At 40.8% G+C, this 7,099-nt stretch overlaps 1 long non-coding RNA gene across 1 annotated transcript; it reads right to left on the bottom strand.

Moving 5' to 3' along the window:
- Positions 1–238: 238 nt before the first annotated feature.
- LOC113933651 lies at positions 239–5,336 on the bottom strand. Its single transcript, XR_003523413.1, has 3 exons — positions 5,279–5,336; positions 3,801–3,888; positions 239–378 (listed from the first exon to the last, which is right to left on the bottom strand). It is a non-coding gene; the product is annotated as an uncharacterized LOC113933651 (long non-coding RNA).
- Between the last annotated feature and the right edge of the window lie 1,763 nt (positions 5,337–7,099).

The raw sequence follows: 7,099 nt of genomic DNA, 5'->3' as shown, positions 1-7,099 counted from the left end.
CTAATGTATACTGTTACAGGTCAGGATAGGAGTTATCAATGTTTGGAGGGTGGGTGTGACAAGGTTTGGAGGATGGGGTTTCCGGGGAGGGGGCCTGATGGCATTCAGTTTTTATCTGGGGGCTGGTTACATGAGTATATTCAGTTGTAATAATGTAATTTTATGTACACTTTTTTGCATCTATGTTAAGCTTTGATTACATTTAATTTAATTACCCAAAGCTAATACTGACCTTAGTACAGAAGTTGCGAGGAATCGCAGGCCAGGGGCTGGCCTTCATTATGGAAGGTGGCACGTTTGAGGCAAGGATTGGAGTGATGGGAAATCTTGGAACCCAGAACCATCTCCAGCATACAGCAGGCTCTCAGCAAACGGTTGCTGAATAAGTGAATGAATGAACAGATGAATGAATGAAACACATTTGCTAAACAAAAGAGTCAATGACACAGTTTTATAGCTCAGACAACCAGATGGAGCTTCCAACGTGTCATGTTCTAAACCCACTTCTCAGTGACTGCATTGTGGCAAGTCAACTTCCTGCCACAATGCAATTTTTATAAAGTTTAGGACCTTCCATGACGTGCTAATGGATGGATGGATGTCAAAACACATGCAGATACACACACTCTCCCACACTGAGCCAAGTTTTGTTTGTTGGGTTCGTGCAGGATGTGAGTAGGCAGGCACCTGCCAGACTCCCCAAGCTGCCACGCAAGTACTTCTTAGAGCGTGAGCCCCTGGTGGCATGACCCTGCTTTTTCCATCTCTAGTTATTGAGAGCTCATCCAGAGGTTGGCACACAGGTGATGCTCAGAGCATTCCTGCTGAATGAATGAAAGAGCCTGAGTTCATGGGCCAGACTGATTCTATCACAGGGCCTTGTCCACCTCCAATGTGGGCTCGATGAGGACAGTCAAATGCTAATATATATATTTTTAAAGTTTGGGGGGGTGGAGAGTGAAGGACAGGGAGAAACACTAGCCAATTATATGGACACATATTTACACCAAAGATGAGAACATGTACTTCATTAGAACTTCTTATTTTGAGTCCAGGAGTTTTCTTGAGAAATTAAATTAGCATGAGAAGGTTGTTTGGTGGGGCCCCTGGGTGGCTCAGTCAGTTAAGTGTCTGCCTTCAGCTCAGGTCGTGATCTCAGCATCCTGGGATCAAGTCCTGTGTCCGGCTCCCTGCTCAGCGGGGAGTCTGCTTCTCCCTCTCCCTCTGCCATTCCCCCCTGCTTGTGCTCTCTCTCTTTCTCTCAAATAAATAAATAAAATTGTTTTTAAAAAAAGAAGGAGTTTGCTTGGTGAACATGCTCAGGGTACAGGGAGCAGGCTGATCTTGTTCAACACGCATTTAAATTTTACTGAGCACCTATTACAACTCAAGCACTGTGATAGGTTCTAGGTACTTTCATGTGTTATTTCATTCAACCTTACTGAATTCTCATAGTAATCTTGTAAAATTCATGTCATGGTATACAGGAGTTCCTAGCAGCATTCCTAGCATCATGACCGAACATAAATAGACAAGCAACAAGTGCTTATAGAATGAATGAGTAAATTAATGAGTGGAAACCCATTTCCCAGCAAGTAAGTGGCAGAGATGGAATTTGAACCCTGGTCCTGATCCCAAGGCCATCACTCTTGAGATAGGAGAGCTTGATGTGCTCATGGACATCGCCTGCCAGTTAAGTTGGAGTATCTCTAGCAAGCCACTCTCTTCCCCAGCTAATTGTGGAGATATGTGGATGCATTATTTTTCTCATGCATGTGTTCATTCATTTCTTCAAGAAAGTTTTCATGAACACCCACTATGGGGCCAGCACTGTTAATTAATCACGCTGAGATTTAGATAGATAGTATGCAAAGCATAGTAATTCCTACTGTAAACTCTTTCATAAGAAATAACTATTTTGTTTATATTTTGTGATATTGTTACATTTTGGGGACAAAGAAATTAAAGAACAGCTCCTGCCCACAAGCAGCTTAGTCTAGTAGGGAAAAGAAGCCAAGTGAATATGGCAAGATTTCCTAGGGAATTTGTCTCAGTCATTTAGACTGCTATTACAAGACTGGGGGTCTTATAAACAGCAGAGAGTTATTTATCACAGTTCTGGTGACTAGAAGCCTGAGATCAGGGTTTCAGTGTGGTCGGGTTTTGTTGAGAGCCCGCTTCTGGGTTGCAGAGTGTCAACTTCTTGTCCTCACAGGGCGGAGGGCAGAGAAGGACGGAAGCTCTCTTGTGACTCTTACAAGGGCACTGATGTCATCTACAAGGGCCTCACCCTTGAGACCTCAACCATTTCTTACTTACCTCCCGAAGGCCCTCCAGTCAACATCACATCAAGGGATGAGTTTCAACATATAAATTTTAGAGGGACACAAACATTCGGTCCATAATGGAATTTGCAGATGAGCCTTATGGGAATATTATTTTTCTTTGTTTTGCCTTTCTGTTGTATTGATAATTGCTATCATTTAAAAAATAGTTTTAATATCCACCATGGTATTATGGTATCATTTTGCTTCTAACGAGTGCAGGGTGGCAAGGGATGATATCATAACAGGTCAGGTAAGGCCGAAATCATCACCATCACGATATGGCCCCAAGATCTGTTTCTTATAGATATTAATGAAAATAAATACAACCCAGTATCTCTGCCTTTTTACATAGGCCCAGGTTAAACTGGAGAAAATGTCAGAGAAAAGAAACAATTGATAAGTCCTCTGTATCTTTGTTTCTACTTTTACTTCTGAACATCAGGGGATACAAAAGCTGCAGTGTTCTTGTGTGACACAGACCCGCCCCGTGGAAATATAAATCCAATTAAACTGTCTATCCTCTCAACACATCAGGCAAGGTAGATATTTCTGGTTGGAACCTTACCAAAATGTGACTGTGCTTCCACACAAAAACTTTGTTTTCATGCATCTCTCAAAGCTGCTTATAATAGTCCTAAGGAAAAGAATCCATATACAACTGTGAAGCCACATGTCCTGGAAAACATTCAGGAGACTTCTAATTTGGATCAGAGAAGGAATATTGAAAGAGTATCTCTGTCAGATAAACTCGTCCATTCCAGAATCATCAGCATTTCTTTTAACCATTTGAAAAAGGTCATGGAAGAATTGCCATAAAGCCTTTTCCCTTAAAGACCGTCATTGACATCTTTCAATGTATCTGGTCTGTGGTTTTTGTCCAGGAGATGTGCTCTGATACTATCAGAGAATTCCTATTTTGAGAGGGCCTTTTGGAAACCTCACAGAGCATTGACATCTTCAAAACTGTTAGAAGTATTTGTTTATTTATTTGTTTTTTGCCAAACAAGGGTCTGACTTGGACACAACATCTTGGTATTTGTTGAGCTGATGAAGCACATGCTATGCTTGGCAACAACGCACCTGGTTTTACTTCTTTGGTAAATGAAGAGGCACAACATATCCATTGTGTCTTGCTGCTTTTGACATTGGCATGTGCTCATATCAAAGACTTGGCCAAAGATTTTGCAATCGTGTCCACTACTACATAACATTGTTAATTCTATCAGCGTCAGAGCCTTGAATTATCCATTAACCCTGTGTAATGAAGAAGAGAGACAATCCAAGAGACTCTGTCAAGGAAGCGAAAGAGAATTTGACATTCTGCCTTAAGCCATGCAAATGCAGTGACTTCCCAAAAATCACGTCTTGAAGTATTTGGTTGGACCCCAGGCAGAAGTTGTTTTGTTGCTGTTCGCTTGTTTGCAAAGAGAAGAAAGGCTCTCTCTCAGAACATAGAGGTGATTATTCACAGACCTGATTTACTTGGCAGATCGTTTTTTCCATACTAATGATATCAGTCTTTCCATTCGAGATTCATACTTTCATTATGGGTGTTGCTGCTCTGGAAGAAGAGAATGTGGGCAGACAGTTATGTCAACTTTCCAGTTCTGAAGGAAGTGTTTCTGTCACTTGAATTTAAAAGGGCCAACCTTATCAATGTCTTTGAAGGAAAACCATCTACTATGTGGTAATCCGCCTCCAAAATGGCCCCCCATGAGTCCCACGTCCTAGTATCACGCTCTTGTATAGGCCCCTCTTACAAGTAGGGGTGTTGGTAACCAACAATATATTACAGAAATGATGGTGTATCATTTCTGGGACTAGGTCACACAAGGCATTCAGTTTCCATATTCATTTGTGTCGATTCTTATTAGCTTCCATTTCTAAGTGTACTATTTTGTAAAATCATACTCTCCTCCCAGTGGTGCATTTCTTCTTAGGCTTACAGCTCCCATGCACTGGGTATCAGAGCCTCCGAGGAGGAAATCAGAGTACCAGCAAAGGGGACTGGGAAACTAGATGTAACTTCAGTGTCTGGCTCTATGTGGGGATGCTGCCTAGTGACCTGACACCATGGGAACCTCTTCCGACTTCTTTGATGTTGCCTAATTCTGTCTGGCCCTTGGTTGGGGAGAAAATCTGTTTAAAAAGGATCACTGAGGTTAAGACTTAATAACTCTGAGAAACAAACTGAGGGTTCTAGAAGGGATGGGGGTGGGGGATGGGTTAGCCTGGTGATGGGTATTAAAGAGGGCACTTACTGAATGGAGCACTGGGTGTTATATGCAAACAATGAATCATGGAACACTACATCAAAAACTAATCATTTAATGGATAATGATTAACATAACATAATAAAATAGAATTTAAAAAAAGACTTCATTAGGGTCAGGATTTGATAGCTCTACTTTTTGTGCAAAACACAAACATATTTCATGTAGGTATGAGGAAAATAATTTTTAATCTTTCTCCCAGACTGAAGGGTATTCAGATATGTTCAGGCTTCGCATTTTACTTTCCTTTATTAATTAGTGGGGACATCTGCATTAACACGGGATCATTAATTTATGATCTAGTGAGTCTTTTCCACCTCTAACTTCCCTGATGAAAGAGAATGAAACAAAAAGGAAGTGTTTGATCAAGACTTCTCCCACAGATTTAAAATCTGGCCCCTGAATAACATTAAAGATATTGATTTCACTGTTGTCTACCTAGTTTTCTGTGAAACAAACATATTAACCAAAAATAGAGGCACTAGGACTCGGATTTTGTATGACTACTTGCTCAATCATTAACGTGAAAGTATTTTGCCATTCCCTTTAACTTCTAAATAAAACCGATGTCAGCAATACCACCCCAAGTCATATCATTTCTTGAAACTAAAATCACAGCTTCCTCTGAGGGGTCTCAGAAAATACAATTGAAATCATAAGTAGTCTTGTTACACTTACTCATTTAGGGCGCATCCTTATTCTTCCACATCCATTTTCTTCCCTGTCTGGGTTTGAGTGTCAGTGAGTTTTCCAACACAACATTCTAGAAGCAGTCAGCTCATGAATTCAGAATAGAATCCTCAGAAACAAAAAGAAGCATGTATCACAAGTGTATTAGTTTTCTATTGCTGCTGTAGCAAGTTACTCCAAACTCCAGGCTTTAAAACAATGTAAATGTGTTGTCTCATGGTTCTGGCTCACCGATGTCTGACCCAGGTCTTACTGGGCTAAAATCATGGCATCCACAGTGTCCTGTCCATTTCCTTGTCTCTTCCAGTTTCCTTGACTCGAGACCCTCTTTCTCCATTTTCAAAGCCATCAATGGCAAGTAACACCCTTCTCGTACTGCATTGCTCTGACCTTCTTCCATAGGTACATCTTCCTCTGAATCTTCTTCTACCTCCCTCCTCCATGGTGAAAGATTCTTGTGATTACATCAGGCCACCCAGATCATCCAGACTGATCTCCCCATCTCAAAACCCTTAACTTAGTCATATCTGCAAAGTCGTCTTTGTTGTGTACGGTGACATATTCACAGTTTCCGGGATTGGGAGGTGGGCATCTTTGGGGGGGCCATTATTCTGCCTCCCACAATAATTTTTAGAGTGTCTAAAAATAACATTCCAACATTCATTTAGGATGCAGTGCCTTCTCCCTCCTAAAAAAATTGTGTTTTATCAGTTACACGAAGGAAATGAATCCCCCAGTTCTGCACCCATAAAACTATCATCTAGGCAGACAATGGCAGCCAGCATGTTGCGGGGGCATCTGCTTCCTTTGCAGTGAAATTCCCTCTGAAGGAAAGACGAGCAGGGAGTGCACAGTCCACAAAACGGCATACTCTAGAGAGGGCCCATGCCTTCCCGTCGTATGTTTGTTGCTGTTCTTCAGATTCCATCCCAGTACCAAGCATCAGTCTTGTGAGCATTACTGTTATCTTGAGAGATTTTTATTTTTTAAAATACTTGATCCAAAAGGAAGAAATTTATGTCTTAAATTTGTCACATATGAGAGAAAGAGGGAGGGCAGCCAAGAATTCCTTCCATTTGGCATTGTTCTAGTCTCTCTCCCCAAGAGGCAGGCATATCATGGATCCATGTTTTGGAGATGATATTAACCACTTTTCCCAATAGTTACTGATTATGGACTTGAGCAAACAGCACACTACTTTGCCATGCCCTTTTTCTACTAATACTTATAATGTGGCTTCATATGCAAATTCATAAGTGTTCTTATTTGCATGATATATAACTGGAACAGTTTCATAACTCTGACAGTATGGTATATGCTTGGTAATTTAGTGCATATATGAAATTTATTCAATTTTGATCAGATTAAAAAAATATATAAGAAAACAGAATAACTACAATTACGAAGGACACATGTTGAACCAGCTGTAAGTTTCTGTCTGATATAGAGTCCATATGTGAATGTAATATCCTGAAAATGCTACCTGAGATTCCACATGTGCAATAAGATGAAATGGTGTCCATTTGGGCTTCTCAGATAGAAATCAGGGCAAAAGTGAGTAAAGGAAGATTTATTTCTTTGTTGGGCAAATGGCACAGATTTCCTTTTGATGGTCAAGTGTTTCCAACACAGTTAGAGTGAGCCCTGGTGTTGCAAACTCCGCCCTTCATCATAAACATTCTTAAAGTTACACTAAGGATAAATGGGAGACATGTGCAGTCCACATTTTTATTTCTATAAAAGTATCCTGGACAAATGAGAAGGAAAGACAAAGTGGGTTTCCCCCCACAAATCCTACAGGTGGTTTCA

The sequence above is a fragment of the Zalophus californianus genome, chromosome 10 (assembly GCF_009762305.2).
Source record: "Zalophus californianus isolate mZalCal1 chromosome 10, mZalCal1.pri.v2, whole genome shotgun sequence".
Lineage (NCBI taxonomy): Eukaryota > Metazoa > Chordata > Mammalia > Carnivora > Otariidae > Zalophus > Zalophus californianus.
The sequence above is the reverse complement of the archived record's forward strand: the minus strand, read 5'-3'. Positions and strand labels throughout refer to the sequence as shown.